Here is a 17,389-nt window from a genome sequence, read left to right as displayed (position 1 = left end):
GCATTATTGGATTTTAAGGTCTTTATTTTAATTTGTTTTTCTTTCGAGGCCGCATCTGGTGGTGCTTAGGACTTACTCCTGGCTCTGTGCTCAGGGATCACTCCTGGCAAGCTTGGAGGACCAGCTGATGTGCTGGGGATTGAACCTGTATCAGTTGCATGCCAGGCTGTCCTGTACTATGTTACTCAGTCCTGGCCTGGTTTTAAACACTTTAAAGAATTGTCAAGAGCTCCTTTGCTGATTGTCATTTGAGAACAGCTTGTATTAGTATGTGAGCAGGCTCAGAGATCATTTCTTTCCAGAATGGAGCATAGGAATCCTGTGTGCTGCCAGCCCCCTGTCTCCTTGAGGGGCTCTGCTCTCCTTACATTTTTCTAGTTATCCTCTTACCTTTCAGGATTTCTCCTTTCCCTGTGATGGATTTGAGTGGGAAACAACTTACTTTGTTGAGACCAGAAACTCCTTAGAGTGTAACCCTTGAGTGAAAGCTTCAGCCCTGGTGGGTTCACGCAGAGTTTGAGGGTCACATGCAGTTTACTTAGGACCAGGAAGGTTTTTGTTGAGCTGTGCTTAGTGGTATGTTGTTAGCCCAGAGGATGGGAGAACTTCTCCCTAGTCCTCAGTGGGGTTGCAGACATCCAGGGAAGCCTTTTTTCCAATTTCCCCCAAGCCATCCTTTCAGTGCTGTGCTGTGCTGGGTCTCAGAGCAGGGGCAATTTTGCCACCTGGTGACCAAGGCTAGACGCTTTCCCCCTTCTCTTTTCTTCTCCTCCTCTCTTCTCACCCCTCCTTATAGCTTCCCTTCTTTCCACTCCCTTCCCAGCAGGCACCCAGTTTCTTTGAAATTCCTCTGCTCTGCCTCTCCACATTAACTGGGCCTTCTACAGCCAACCTCTCCAGTCTATTTCTATAGTGCTACAAAGATGATTTTCCAAGAATATAAATAATCTTATATTGATCTGATAATTTCTGGAATTCCCAACCACACTTGGCTGAGAATGTAGGGCTCTTCATTTTAAGAGGGACCAAGTCCCTAATAGTCTTCCCCAGCCCAACTCTTAGACTGCTCTCAATGTCACTGATAATCCATCACTCTGAACAGCCATGAGCAAATCCACAAAGCCTCATTAAGCTGCTATCTGAGAATTTGCTATTCTTCTCCCTAGTGTATCCTGAAAGGCTCTATTTTGATTATTTCTTTATTGTTCTTTCTCCTCCAGAGTAGGGGCAGAGATGACATCTTACTTAATTCAGTGTGGATTTAATTGACACTTAGTTTGGCTGGACATGCTGGATTCCCCTAAATCTGTGAGGAGGAAAACACTTGGAGACAGTAGTTTGGCAGACTGAAACTCCGTTGAGTGTCTCTGAAACCATGCTGGATAGGTCTGTTCTCAAGGCAGAACACATAGCTTCTATGCTGCACTGACTTAGCAAGAAGCTCCATTTCCAAGGAGGAAGAAGCTTTTTTGACGCTGGAATTTCTCTTCTTTGGGTAAAACTTGCCGACATGAGTGGACAGAAATTACTTGCTTTCCTCAAGCCCAGTGAAATGTGTCTACTCCCTGACATGGGATGGAATTTGACTACACCTCCTCCCCTTTATCTTTGTCCTTGTTCTCTCATCCAAAGATAAGTCCATTTGGACATACTGCTCAGGTCTGAGGAAGGTGTCAGTACGTTTTAGGTGACTTCCTAGTTGGCATTTGGCAAAATTCATACCCAGGGTACGTACCTATAGATTTTAGGTAATTTTCTAGTTGGCATTTGACAAACTTCATGATAGAATTGGTGTGTGTGCAGATTATTACCTGGTCTTTCTTGACATGTATGGGTCCTAGCATAGGAGATGCTCATATAGGCAGGTATAATGCAAGGCCTGAGGGTTCATTTTAGGGAAGATGACACAGAGGCCAGAGTGGTGACACAAGTGGTAAGGTGTCTGCCTTGCCCGACTAGCCTGGACGGACTGCAGTCGGGTCCCCCGGCATCCCGTATGGTCCCCCAAGCCAGGAGCGATTTCTGAACGCATACTAGGAGTAACCCCTGAGTATCACTGGGTGTGGCCCCAAAACAAAACAAACAAACAAACAAAGATGATACATTATGTCATAAGGAGGGATCCACTCTGACATGTGATCTGCGCTGTCAGGTCGTGTGTCAAGAATGAAGAATGGAGATGACAAGCTCAATGCCTTTGTCCAAGTTGGATTGCAGTTGAGAAAGGGCACTGAGTCCTAATGCCAGAAGTGTCTGAACAGCAGACCAAGAAACAGGTGAGGTGGGTCAAGGAGTTACAACTCCAGGAGACATTGCCAAGGAGAAGCTGTACATTTTCAAGGATAAGATTGATTGGTGCTCCTAGCCTACTTCTGGTGCTGCATTCTGGGCTTACTCCCTACTGCCGGTTGGGGAACCATGAGGTTTGAGAGATGGAAGCTAGGCCTAACACATGTAAAGCGTGTCCTAAGCCCACTGAACTGTCTCCCTGGCCATGCATATCTGTTTACATTTTATATAGGATCCAGCCTACTTGTCATCATCTGAAACCAAGATGATGTTTTTATTCTCAAATAAGTACAAACAAATAGCAGCCTGGTCCTGCTTTTGAAATAGGAAATAAATCATAAAAATCTCAAGCACAATGCCAGCATGCAGACTTTCTATTAAAATAGAGTGATGCTGCCCAACCCAGGAATTTTGTTGATTAATTGTGTGAATGCTGCAAGGCCTACGTCTAGAGCTGCCTAAAGAAATCTTTTGAAATTGCAGCGTGTTATTTAAGATGAAAAATAACACTCCACGTTCTCTCCTGGAAGCAGGACTAGACACTTGCCATTGGCAACTGGATTGTGCACATACTAGGGGCCCCATTTATTTTCATTTAGACACAGCCTTCTGCATAAAGTTCCTCCTACAGGGAGGAAAAGAAAGAATTCCTGTTATTCACATTTAGAAGGTATTTATGAGAAAAAGAATGAAAATAAAATGGTCTCAATTCTATATTGTTTTTATGTTCTGACACAGTGAGGGATTTAGGCCATGCCCAGTGGTACTTAGGTCTTACTATGCACTTTGTACTCAGGGGTGACTCCTGGCACCATTTAAGGGACCCACTATGGTACTGAATCAGGATTGGGCATGTCCGAGGCAAGTGTCTAAACCCCCATTCTATCTCTCAGACTCTCTCAAGCCTACATTATAAAACTGAAGTGATACATTGACAAAGAGAAAGGCAGAGAGTATATTAACTCATCATTATAATTTCGTGAGTCCAAAGAATTCTGTGTAGAAATTTATAGGGAAATTTTTTATTAAAACTGCTTTATCAAATTTTATTTTATTTGTGAAAGTGAGGCACAGTGCTCTTAATTTTTTCAGAACTGCTATTTCTGGAAGTATGAAAGGAAGAAATCAGGTTTCCAGGTGAAAGATGAAAGGGATTGGTGGAGGAACCACCAACATGTCATTCAGGAGTTCCTTTGCTCTCCCAGAAAAACTGGGTGCCAGTGATGGGTGGCTCACAGAACTATATATCACAACAGCAGAAACATACATCCTAAAATGTTTATTATAATTTGGCAAGATTTTTTGGACCATACCTGGTAGTTATTGAGAGGCTATATTCCAATTCTTTGCTTGGAGGATCCCGCAGTTTCAGGGATGAAAAACAGTGTGATGAAAAAAGTGAAAAAAAAAAAAAAAAGCAGTTTGACACAGATGCAAGCAAGTGCTTAACCCATGTATTATTGTTCCAGCCCTGTTCTCTCTCTCTCTCTCTCTCTCTCTCTCTCTCTCTCTCTCTCTCTCTTTCTCTCTCTCCTTCCTTCCCTCCCTCTGTTTTGGTACAACCAAATTCTGAGTTTTTGGTTGTATTCAAATCCATGGTTTGACAATAGGTTAATTAGTTTGTTGGATTTTTAAAACTTTTTTTTTTGGGGGGTGACTACTATTATAAAATTATATTTATATTCACACAGACTTGTTGTTTTACATGAGAACTCATAGTTTAGGGATCACTCCCATTCTTCCTATGGGTTCTTTCCTATGATAGCTGGACAGATGTTCATTGTCTGGAAGATGCAGTGAGGTTTGCTTTCCCATTGTCAGGATAATGGTCAGTTACAGGGAAATTTCATCAAATGCTTTTCTGGTTCTTTCAGGATTTCTTTGTTCTCTTTGATAGAATGGTGTGGGAGAAAAATTTCAAGAAAAAGGAAAATTTGGAAAAAAAATCAGTTGAGGCCCATTTCATGAGCATATTGCTCTTTAGAGAGGCATATGCACGGCTATTTGTAAGCAGTGGGCTTCTCTGCCCTTACTTAAGCTAAATTCAACCCAGAAATTGTGTCAACTCATGAGGTTTTTCCAAAACAAACTGTTAGTGATAGATATCTTAAAAAGGACCAGGATCCCTGAGGGCCTCTTGTATACTTTCTCTCCTTGATGACAAGAAATCTTGGATTCTCTCTCACTCTGTGTATTTTGGGGCCAGTGAGAGGGGAAGAGAAGGAGGAGGAGAAGAAGGAGGAATGTTTGTATAAAGGACCTTTACTGGGATATAAAATAAACCCCCCATGATAATTTTTATTTTATTAAGCGTTATTTTGGTGATCATGTTGGACAGTATTTGCACAAAGAATCTTAACAACTGATTAAGTGCTAATGTTTTGTCCTTAATATGCAAGAATAGGGTTTAAATTTTTGGTCACAGACATTCTAATGGTGGAATTAAGTAAAACATGAAGGAACAGTGCAGAGTTTTGCTAAAAACATTCCTTGTGAGTGCTCTCTGACTGTGAAAAGCAGCCCAGATAACACAACAGTTTGTCAAGTGCCTAGTTCATGCCCCATGCTGAGGTCAGCGGTGGTTGCTGAGAAATAGACAGAAATATGTGCACTGGTGTCTGGGCTTGAGGGCCCCCATAAGTAGCAGTATTGAGCCAAGTGTGAGCTGAATCAACTGTGTTCCTGCTTTTTCCCTTGTTAGTGTGTGAGTTTAGAGAAGTTGTTTATTTACTTTCTCGGGCCTCGCTTTCTTTATCTACAAGAATGGATAATAACATCTGGCCATGCAGGGTTGAATGGTCAGAGTATATAGGGAGGTACTTGGGTAGAAGTAACTACTCCAACTGTAGTAAGAATTTTCATCCTTCTCACTGCTAAAGAAGCCAATGCTTAAGAGGGCAGGAGACACTGAGTCCTGATAAATAAGATTCGTCACAATCACGTATCACAAAGGTTAAAGAAGCAGAAATATATGTCAACTATGATATTTTGGACAGGAATGAATGAGGAGTAGATCTGACAATTGAGAATTTAATAAACAAATTTTATTTATTTTTTAAAATATAATTTTTTTATTTAAACAGCATGGTCGCAAACATGTTCAGAATTGAATTTCAGCCATAAAATGCACACCCCACTTCACCAGTCAACTTTCCCACCACCATTGTCCCACCATTTCCTTCTGCCCCACACCCCATCCCTGTCTTCAAGACAGGCATTGTATTTCTCTCTCTATTGTTGTCATGATAGCTGTTAGTGTAGCTATTTCTCTAACTGTACTTACCACTCTTTGTCTTTATTTTTCTTAAATCCCATATATGAGTGAGACTGTTCTGTTTCTGTGCTTATGCTTATCTCTCTCCTCTGACTTATTTCACTCTGTCTCCAAGTACATGCATGTATGAGAAAATTGTGTAACTTCATTTTTTCTTACAGCTGCATAGTATTCCATTGTATAGATGTGCCACATTTCTTTAGCCACTCACCTGTTGTCGGGTATCTGGGTTGCTTTCAGATTCTGGTTATTATAGTGTTGTTAGAACATAGGCACGCAGAGGGCATTGTTGTATTGTGTTTTTGTGGTCCTAGGGTATATCACTAGGAGTGACATTGCTGGATTATAGTGGAGCGCAATGTCCAGTTTTTTGAGGACTCTCCATATTGTTTTCAATAAAGGCTGAACTAAACATCACCACTAGCAGTAAATGCGAGTTCCTTTCTTTCTACATCCATGCCAGCAGTGATAGTTCTTGTTCTTTGTGATGTGTGCCAGTCTTGTGGCAATGAGATGGTATCTTTTGTTTTGATTTGTATCTCCCTAATGATTAGTAATGTGGAACATTTTTACATGCCTTTTGGCCATCTGTATTTCTTCTTTGAGGAAATGTCTGTTCATTTCTGTCGCCCACCTCCATCTTCCTATGTATCTTACCTGATGGTAAGCCCATCTGGACGGGTCTTTGGAAGGAAACAAAAGGATTGCCTCAGGGTTGTAAAGGAAAGATTGAAGGATTGAGAGATTCAGTAAGGAGCAGAAGGAAGGCTGGCAGGATGAAGAGTTATGAGAGACAAGTTGAAGTGCAGAGCTGACTATGAAGCCAGCATAAAAGGTTTCCCCTCCCCCCCCCTTTTTTTAGCATAAAAGGTTTAAGCATAGGAGCCACACATGGTGCCTAGTCCCTTGAATAAAATTCCATGTCTCCTTCAACCTGACTGCTGTGAGTCTTTTCCTTGCTGCTGCCCTGAACCCTCAGACCGCTGGTTGGAGGGAGTTGCAGGTGCATGGCCTGGGATGGCAAAGAAAGGTCTCTCCATTCAGCCCATCTACACATTTCTTCTCCCCATTTTCGATGGGGTTAGATTATTTTTCTTCTTAAGTATGTCAGTACCTTGTATATCTTAGGTATTAGCCTTTTATTTGATGAGAATTGGGCAAGTAGTTCCTCCCATTTTGTGGGTGGCCTTTGTAGCCTAGTCACTATCTCCTTTGAAGTGCAGAAACTTCATGCTCTCTTCAGCAGCACATATGCTAAAATTGGAACAATATAGAGAAGATTAGCATGGCCTCTGTACAAAGATGAAGTGCAGAAGCTTCTTAGCTTAATACAGTCCTATTTGTTTATCTCAGCTTCCACTTGTTTGACAGTGGTGTTTGCTCTTTGAAGATGCCTTTTGTTTCAATGTCATGGAGTGTTTTGCCTACATTTTCTTCTGTATACCTTATAGTTTTGGGTCTGATATAAAGGTCTTTAATGCATTTTTATTTAACCTTCGTGCATGGTGTTAGATAGAGGTCCATTTTGCATTTCTTGCGCCTTTATCAAAGATGAGTTGATTGTATGTCTGGAGGTCATTTTCTGAATACTCAAGTTTATTCCAGTGGACTGAGGATCTGTCTTTATTCCAGTACCATGCTGTTCTAATGATTATTACTTTGTACTGCAATTTAAAGTTGGGGAAAGTGATGCCTCCCGTCTTCTTTTTTCTCAGGGTTGCTTTAGTTAGTATTGGGCATTTATTGTTCTAAATCAATTTCAGGAGTGTCTGATCCACATCTTTAAAAAATGAAATAGATTTTCAGCCTTTTTTCTTTACTTAAATTTTGATTAGGGGTAGTAATTCATAGTTTTTTCTGTAGGGTAAGGACAAAGAATAGGCTCTCCCTATGTCATGTATTTTGTATTCATTCAGCAATGATTTATGGACTGTGGTCCTATGTATCAAACAGAATACCCATCTCACCAATTGCTGTAAGACTGGGAATATTACACAGAGAGTTGGAATACAATCTTTGCATTCTCTAGATATAAACTTCAACCTCTGGTAAAGCATTGTCATTGAGCACTACCTGGTGTGGCCTACAACTATTATAATCATAGTAATATAAATAAAATGATGTTTTATTTTAGACATATTTAAAATAATACATAAATATTAGTGGTTTTGGTATGCTGACTTTTTATCTTGTGAATCTGTTAAAATCACTTAATTTTATTGGAAGTTCTTTACCTGAATTCCTGAGTATATTCTCTGGACTCTATCTTGTTGTCTTAATAGTAATATTTTGCTTTATGATTTTTTTACTCTGGGTATAACTTCAGTACAGTGTTGAATAGAAGGATTAAGGAAGGAACATGTTTGCTTCGTTTCTGATATTAGGAACAGAGCTGCATTCAGTATTTCATTATTAACTCTGATATTGAGGGAGAACAGTAATAATTCACTAATAGTATATTTACCTTGAAGTCATGAGCCCCTGAATTCAATCCCCAACACTGTCCCATATGCATAGTGAGATCCTGGCTGCATGGACCTTTGTATGAATAAACATACAGAATAAACACAATCTCTGGATCACTGCAGCCAAAGTATGCACACAACTAAAGTATATAACCTCCAGCAAGCAAGCACCTCAACTAAAAGTATGCAAGAACTGCAACCAAGTTTGCATGACCCTGTCATTGTAACAATGCAATGTAAAGTGAAGGGGGCTTTTTCAGGCTGAAGAATTCCTTTCCATTCCTGTTTTGTTGAGAGTTTATGTCACAAATAGTTGTTGTATTTACTTTGATATTTTTCTGCCTCAACTGGTATCACCCTCTTCCTTTTAGGCTGCTAATATGACAGGTTACTTTGGTTGGGTTTTGTATATTGAACTAGTTTTGCATTCCTATGATAAACTCCACGTGGTCATGGTTCATGTCAAGGTTTGGAATTACAAATGGAAATAGCAAATGAAAGTTCATTTGGCAGAGAGCATATAGACTTAGATTTGGTCAGTATGTTAGAAATCAGTTGGTGGTCTGCATTGTTAATTGTCTCCATTACATTCTACTGAACTGTTCTCTAGCCACTCAAAAACCAAGCATAGCTCTTTTGCCAGTGTACATTACTTCTCCCCTTCTCTAGCACCTCATCTTTTGTTTCATTTTCTTTCTATTTTAGACCATGAGTGTTTATTTATTTGAGTCACTTCTGAGCATCTCTTCTACTCATTTGGGCTTAGCATTTTAATTTATAGCAAGAGAATGTGGTGATAAATTGCATTTTAAGGAATAAACATTTCAACATAAACACATCTGTGATTTGCATGTTCAAAATTCAATGTCATTCATTATTTTCACAAACTTTTTACTTTGGTACAGCAAGAAAAGAAAAAAAACCAATAATGTCTTGTAAGATTTTATTCTCTCAGATCTTATTTTAAATTGCAATTTTAGGGAATGTAAAGGAAATAAACCAGAGATTTTGCGTGCGGTTAACATAATTTGCTTGCCTCCCTAAAGGCAAAATTCCACAGAATTCATTTCTGTATTCAAGAGTCTTGAGCTCAGTGGTGTAGAGGATCCTGAGAAGTCAGTGTTAGTGTGGGATGCATCCCCTCGCATGACCACCCAGTCACTGCACCCCCAGGGAGCAGTAAAAATAACCTGGGCTGTGGCCCCAGCAGAGCTCGCTGCTTTCTGCGAAAACAGTCTCAGAAACTTTGAGCAAACCAGTAGGAGATGTCGAATTTATATTAAAGGTTTTGGTTCTCGAGCAGTGTTAAAGGCAAATGAGTGGAGTTTCAAATTTCCAGCTGCCTTTCCCCTCCAAAGTAAAATATGTAGGTTTTGGTTTTCAGCAGGCCACATTTCTGCTAATGAAAACATTTGGGACAAAATGTGTTTTATAAGCTTATAAAAATGTCAGGCCATAATGATTTTAGTGCTGCATATATAAAAATGGGTCGCTAATATTTAAGATATCGGCATCTGTAAGGACAGTAAATTATGGGAAACAAATGACAGTGTATCATTTATATAAAATAGAGGATGGTTGAAAACAAGGTAGCAGCTAATTAACTGCATTGAAACTCTTTATTGGAGTGGCTGTAGAATATTAGATCTTTTAGCTTCAAGTGATCTGAATTTTGGACCTTACAGTTAATAAACTTTCAGGCTTGAGACTGGGTCACAGAATTAAAAAACCCAATTTGTGTTCATAGATGCAATATCTTGTGTGAAAAAGCAGTTTTCTGTCTGTGACCTCAGTGGAGAACACTTGGCAATGGGATCTGGTGCAGAAATCAGTGTGCTTGCTTCCTTCAGAAACCATAGTTTGTCTCGGCAACACCTGGGCTTGTGCTGGCTGCCTGGGAGCTGGGAACCAGCTTTTCAGTCTGTCTCTAGCAAAGCCGTAGGACTTGAGCCTGGAGAGTTTGTACACTGAGCACACATCTGGAAGCATTTTCATTTTCATTTCTTTTACCTTTATTTTTCTTACTCTACATCATTTTTCACTTACAGCGTTATATTGGTATTCTGTGTTAAAAGTGGCTGTGAATCCATATTGGAATAACAAGGTTGAAATAGATTCTTCAAAAGCAGAATTAGTGATTTTGATAGTTTTGTTCACATAATCACATGTTTTAGCACATTGACACTTTTTTCCACCATAACATAATGATTATATATTCTTACATGATAAAATATAAAACAGGAACATTTCTGTAACATGTTTTAAGAAATTGTTGTCACCTTTCCAGATAGTAAAAATGCTATGTGTTTGTTATAAAAATTCCAAACATTAAAGAAAAATAAAATATAGAGATTAAAATAAAAAATGATTTCCTCCTGCAGCAAACAAACAGTCCACCAAAAATAATAAAACCAAAGACTGAAAACCAAAGACTTACCTATCTTGTCTTGTGTTATGCTGGGCTGGCAATATTTTATTCTATATGGCTATATATTATTTTCCTCATTAGTATGTTATAATATATATTGAATATCAGTACATATTCAAATAAGCTTTTTCTGCATAGTATTAAAGATATGCCAGTCCAGTATTTTCTCTTAGAAGACTTGCAGGAGATTATTTTTGTACTCCATACCAGACCAATGGAATTAAGGCTCTGAGAGTAGCAGCTTTTAGCCTGGATATCAGCACCAAACAGGCATGTGTTCAAATCTTGATGGCCAAATAACTTCTTGAAAATAACCTCTTCTTCATAGATCCTGTTTTTCTGGAGGTAGTATTAATGATAATTATTTTTTTATAGTAATAAAGTACTGTTGTGAACGTAGTATCTGGTAGGTGGTCAGCACTAGGCAAATGCTGTATTATTTGGGTTAAGTATTTGTCACTATTTGTAGAGGAACTAAATAGTGATGAGGTAGACAAGTTGGAAGTTTATTTCTTCTCTCTAGGTAGCAGATGTTAGGCTTACTAAACCCAGCTACCAAGGACTGAAGGTCTCTCAGAGTGCCTTGAGGATTCTTGCTTTCCAGTCTCATTGTGGAAGGTGGCTGCCGTTGCTTGACGGTGCTCCATTGTTTGAACATTATACATGCCCGGAGCATATGTAATTACAAAACTTAGTTTTCTGACTAGACTTAACATTTGAAAGTAGGGTTAGAAAATGAGACGACCTAATTGGCCCCGTGGTCAACTAAAATATTGATACTATGTCAATAAAAAAAAGGTGGGGGAAGGAGTGGTCTATAGTTCCTGTCACTGAAACTGTCAAGTTGTCTATAGGGTAAGAATCCCTAAGCAAGTGGGATGGTTCTGATCTCTTTACATTTATCATATACCTTTGCAAACATGTTTTTCTTTGTTTTGTTGTTTGTTTTTGGGCCACATCCAGCAGTGTTCAGGGGTTACTCCTGATTCTGTGCTCAGAAATCACTTCTGGCAAGCTTGGGGGACTATATGGGTTGTTGTGCATGGCAAACACCCTCCCTGCAGTGTTATCACTCGACCTGCTTTTCTCTTTGGGATAGTGACTGTCAGGTATTTATTAAGTTTTGTCTAGAGAATAATTTCCTTTTATACTAAAATTACATTTTTGTACTTCAAGATCTTCACAATATCTAGGACTGGGCTTTCATTATTATGAATAAACATAATTCATCATTATTATTAATATTGGTTATATTATTTTGTATCATGCCTGGTAGTGCCCAGGGACACTTCTGGCTTGGTGTTTAGTGATCATTCCTCACAATGCAAGAGGACCATATATGATGCTGGAAATTGAACCAGTGTCTCCTGCGTGCAAATCATGTGTTCCAATATGTTGAACTATTTATTCAACCTTTTGTTATTTTTATTGCGAAAGCATGGAGGTACTTGAGGGACACCAGTGTTACATTCAAAGGTCCTGAGATTGGGAAAATGCAGTATTAGGGAGCAAATGTAGAGCCTCACACTTTTAAGGTATGTGCTCTACCACTATCCATACCCCAGCCCTGGGTTTTAGTCTTAATATTTTCCCATTCCTGTTTGAAGAGCTACACTTTATTGATGGGAGTTAATCAGTTACTATAGAAGTTTGCTCAAGTGTTTTAGATGACTATTGTGTAAACATCTGACTTAAAACATTCGTATTAATGCTACATGGTTGAGATTTGGAAATGATGAAGGTATATTACCAGTAATGTCCTTGGCATTTTGCTCTTGTTTCAAATATTGATATTAAGATGTGTATTTATGATGAGGGGTGAACTATACAACCAGCACAGTGATGAAATTGTTTTCTCCTTTAATGGTAAATATTTTTTAGCACAGACTAATTCTTAAAATGCTTTAGCATAAATATTCTTGTTGGTAGATATCTTTTTTGGCATATGATAACAAAATTTCCTATTTTGTTAGGTTATCTTGATGACATCTCCCAGATCGATAGCACAACTATTATTTTTTAAGGGCCACTTATAGCAGCACTTGGTAATTTTGAGTTGGAGAGAAACTGTGAGTGCTGCCTGTGTGTGTTTGTCTCCTGTCCTGTCTCCTAAGCCCCTTGGGAGTGGGCCGAAAAAGACCCAGAAAATTTGCTCTCCCAGAGGCTCATTCAAGGGGCCGGAACACCAAAGGACTGCTTCCTAAAGTGAAAACTGGCTATAAGCAATACTTCACAGAGGCAGGTCCCCCGTTTGTGACGTCAGGCTGGGAAAATCTATGCCGGCCCAGTGGGGCCCGACTGTGAGAACCTGTGAGTGCTGCCTGTGTGTTTGTCTCCTGTCCAGTCTCCTAAACCTCTTGGGAGTGGGCCAAAAAGGGCCCAGAAAATTCGCTCTCCCAGAGACTCATTCAAGGGTCGGAAGGTTAAGGGTCTGCTTCCTAAAGTGAAAACTGGCTATAAGCAGTACTTCACAGAAGGTAAATCCTCTGTTTGTGATGTCAGGCTGGGAAAATCTAAGCCAGCCCAGTGGAGCCCGACTGTGAAAAACTGTGAGTGCTGCCTGTGTGTGTTTGTCTCCTGTCCTGTCTCCTAAACCTCTTGGGTGTGGGCTGAAAAGGGCCCAGAAAATTCGCTCTCCCAGAGGCTCCAGAAGAGCACTTAGCTCAGCTTCGCTGTGTGGCTGTGTGCTCTTTCTAAGGAAAGAACGCCACTGCAACAAGAAGAAAAAATCACACTAAGAACTGAGCTGGATCACTGAAGCCCAGCATCTCTCCCCGGACTGTCTTCTCTGCTGTGTGCTCATGCCTAAGATTTGATCCTGTGTGAGGCTTTATCCATGGAGGGCTCCCCTTCCTTGAAGGCAAGTTGACCCACCCAGTAAGGGCGGAGCGTGGCCATGTACATCATTTAGCCAATGAATACCACCACAAAACATAGGAAAAAACCCCAATACAACTGTGACAATGGGGAAACAATGCAGGCCAGCATCAGACATAGAAAATGAAGAGGACAATTCTGATTACCAGAAAACGGCCAACCAACTAATCAATCTCTCAGATAAGGAGTTTAGACAAGAAATATGGAAGATGCTCAAAGAACTCAAAGAAATCATGGATTGAGTTGAACAGAACACTAATAAGAACCAAGAAAATATAAAGACAGAAATTACAAAACTCCAAACTGAAATAACAGGTCAAATAACAGGCCTGAAAAACTAAGTAAATGAATTTAATGGCAAAATGAATATGATCTCCAACAGGCTAACAGAAGCTGAGAATAGAATTGGTGTTGTGGAAGATGAGATAAATAACAACTCCATACAGCGGGAGAGAATGGAAAAAAAAACTTAAAGCAAATGAACAAACAATGGAAAAATTAGTCAAAGAATGGGAACAGATGAAGATAGAAGTCTATGATAAGCTCAACAGAAACAACTTAGGAATCATTGGAGTCCCAGAGACCCAGGAAGAAAATTTCCAGGAAGAATCAACGTTTAAGAACATCATTAGAGACAAACTTCCAGAGCTAAAGAATATATGCGATCAAATCCTGCATGCCCCAAAAGTACCAACCAAAAGGGACCCCAGAAAAAATACCCCAAGACACATCCTAGTCACAACGACGAATCTCACAGATAGAGAATTCTGAAAGCATCAAGATCAAAAAGAGAAATTACATTCAAGGGAACATCCTTGAGTTTTACCGCAGACCTGTAACCAGAAACACTCAAGGCCAGAAGGCAGTGGTGGGACATAGTGACAAAACTCAATGAAATAAATGCTTTGCCTAGAATACTGCAACAAGCAAAACTCACTTTCAGGTTTAAAGGAAGAATACATGGCTTCACAGACAAACAACAGCTCAGAAACTTTACAGATTCAAAATCAGTCTTAAAAGAAAAACTGAAAGACATACTTTAAGACAAGACTGACCAACAGACACACCAAACTTCGATAGAAAGATGGCACTAAATCCCAGGACAATTCTTTCTCTCAATGTCAATGGACTAAATATACCAGTTAAGAGACATTCAGTGGCTAAATAGATAAAAAAAAAACTTAATCCAATATTCTGCTGCCTAAAAGAAACACATCTGAATAGTCAGAACAAACATAGACTCAAAATAAAAGGCTGGAGGAAAATCACCCAAGCAAACAACACCCATAAAGAAGCTGGAGTGGCCATACTAATATCAGATGATGCAAACTTTATACTCAGGAAAGTTATAAGGGACAAAGATGGACATTTTGTATTAATCAAGGGAAACATACAAGCAGGAAGAAATCACTCTCCTAAACATATATGCACCAAATGAAGGGCCAGCAAAATATTTAATAAAATTGTTGACAAATTTGAAAAATAACATGAATAACAACACAATAAGTGTGGAAGACCTCAACACGGCATTGTCAACACTTGATAGGTCAACCAGACTGAAACCCAACAAGAATATGCTAGACCTGAAAAGAGAAATGGAAGAAAGAGGCTGAGTAGATATATATATATATATATATATATACATATATATATATATATGTATATATATATATATATATATATATATAGGACACTCCACCCCCAAAACCTGGATACACATTCTTCTCTAGTGTAATGGGACATTCTCCAGGATAGACTACATGCTGACACATAAAACATACCTCCATAATATCAAGAAGATAGAAATTTTGTAGGCTACCTTCGCTGACCACAACGCTCTGAAATTATATGTGAATTCCAAAGGGACACAGAAAAAATTTAATACCTGGAAGTTAAACAGCCTAATACTGAATAACCAGTGGGTCCGAGATGAAATCAAAGAGGAAATTAAAACTTTCCTGGAAACAAATGATAATAAAGACACAAACTATCAGAACTTATGGGACACAGCAAAAGCAGTACTGAGAGGAAAATTTATAGCTTTGCAAGCACACATCAGGAAGGAGAAGGGGCCTACCTGAATAGCTTAATGACGCAGCTCATAGAAGTAGAAAGTGCTCAACAAAAGGAACCAAAAACAGAAGGAAATAGCAAAGCTGAGAGCAGAAATTAATGAAGTGGAAACCCAAAAAACAATCCGAAAGATCAACGAAAGCAGAAGTTGGTTCTTTGAAAAAATAAACAAGATTGATAGACCACTGGCAAAACTAACAAAGAAAGAGAGAGAGAGAAACTTGATAACTCATATTAGGAATGAAAAAGAAGAGATCACTACTGATATGATAGAGATCCAAAGGATAATCAGAAACTACTTTGAGAAACTATGCCACTATAAACGAGAACCTGGAAGAAATGGATAAATTCTTGGATTCTTATAGTCTTCCATGGTTCAATGAAGAGGATGTAGCATATCTAAACACTCCCATCACTATTGATGAAATTAAAACGGTAATCCAATGTCTGCCCAAACACAAAAGCCCAGGCCCAGATGGATTCACTAATGAATTCTTTCAAACTTTCCAAGAGGAACTACTACCAATCCTGGCAAGACTCTTTTATGAAAAAAAAAGGGGGAACACTTTCAAATAGCTTTCATGAAGCCAACATCACAACGATACCTAAACTAGACAAAGATGCTATGAAAAAAATTACAGATCAATATCTCTGCTGAATGCAGATGCAAAGATCCTCAACAAAATCCTGGAAAATAGGATTCAATGCCTCATTAAGAAGATCATCCACTACAATTAAGTAGGTTTCATCCCAGGAATGCAAGGATGGTTTAACCTCCTTAAATCTATCAACATAATACACAACATCAACAACAAGAAAAATAAAAATCACATGATCATATCAATAGATGCAGAGAAAGCATTTGATAAGGTCCAACACCCATTCTTGATCAAAACTTTCAGCAAGAAGGGAATGGAAGGAACCTTTCTCAGTATAGTTAAGGCCATCTACCACAAGCCAGTGGCAAATATTATCCTCAATGGAGAAAAACTAAGAGCCTTCCCTCTAAATTCTGGCACAAGACAAGGCTGTCCTCTCTCACCACTCCTATTCAACAAAGCACTGGAAGTACTCGCTATAGTGATTAGGAAAGTAAAAGATATCAAGGCAATCCAGATAGGAAAGAAAGAAGTCAAGCTCTCGCTGTTCGCAGATGACATGATACTCTACTTAGAAAACCCTAAAGACTCTCTGAAAAAGCTTCTAGAAACAATGGACTCATATAGCAAGGTGACAGACTACATAATTAACACACAAAAATCAATGGACTTTTTATACACCAAAGTAATAAGGCAGAAATAGACATTAAGAAAACAACCCCGTGCCCGGAAAGATAGCACAGTGGCGCTTGCCTTGCAAGCAGCCGATCCAGGACCAAAGGTGGTTGGTTCGAATCCTGGTGTCCCATAGGGTCCCCCGTGCCTGCCAGGAGCTATTTCTGAGCAGACAGCCAGGAGTGACCCCTGAGCACCTCTGGGTGTGGCTCAAAAACCAAAAAAAAAAAAAAAAAAAAAAAAGAAAAAAAAAAGAAAAGAAAACAACCCCATTCACAATAGTGCCCACACAAACTCAAACATCTTGGAATCAACTTGACTAAAAATATGAAGGACCTATACAAAGAAAACTATAAAAGTCTGCTCCAGGAAATGAGAGGACATGCAGAAATGGAAATACATACTCTGCTGATGGATTGGCAAATACATCAAAATGGCAATACTCCCCAAAGCATTGTACAGATTTAATGCGATTCCCTCTAAAGATACTTGTGACATTCTTCAAAGAAGTGGATCAGGCACTTTTGAAATTCATTTGGAATAATAAACACCCTAGAATAGCTAAAGCAATCATTGGGAAAAAGAATATGGGAGGAATTACTTTCCTTAACTTTAAACTTTACTACAAAGCAATAGTTATCAAAATAGTATGGTACTGGAAAAAAGACAAATCCTCAGATCAGTGGAATAGGCTTGAATACTCAGAGAA

At 39.1% G+C, this 17,389-nt stretch overlaps 1 protein-coding gene and 1 pseudogene across 1 annotated transcript in view; both read left to right on the top strand.

The window, feature by feature from the left end:
• Positions 1-17,389, top strand: part of FSIP1 (fibrous sheath interacting protein 1) — a 219,793-nt gene that overhangs the window by 111,889 nt on the left and 90,515 nt on the right. The window lies entirely within an intron of this gene.
• On the top strand, positions 6,794-6,893 carry LOC126025297 (uncharacterized; annotated as a pseudogene).

This window comes from Suncus etruscus, chromosome 12 (assembly GCF_024139225.1).
Source record: "Suncus etruscus isolate mSunEtr1 chromosome 12, mSunEtr1.pri.cur, whole genome shotgun sequence".
Lineage (NCBI taxonomy): Eukaryota > Metazoa > Chordata > Mammalia > Eulipotyphla > Soricidae > Suncus > Suncus etruscus.
Note: the sequence above shows the minus strand (reverse complement) of the source record. Positions and strands in the feature narration are given on the sequence as shown.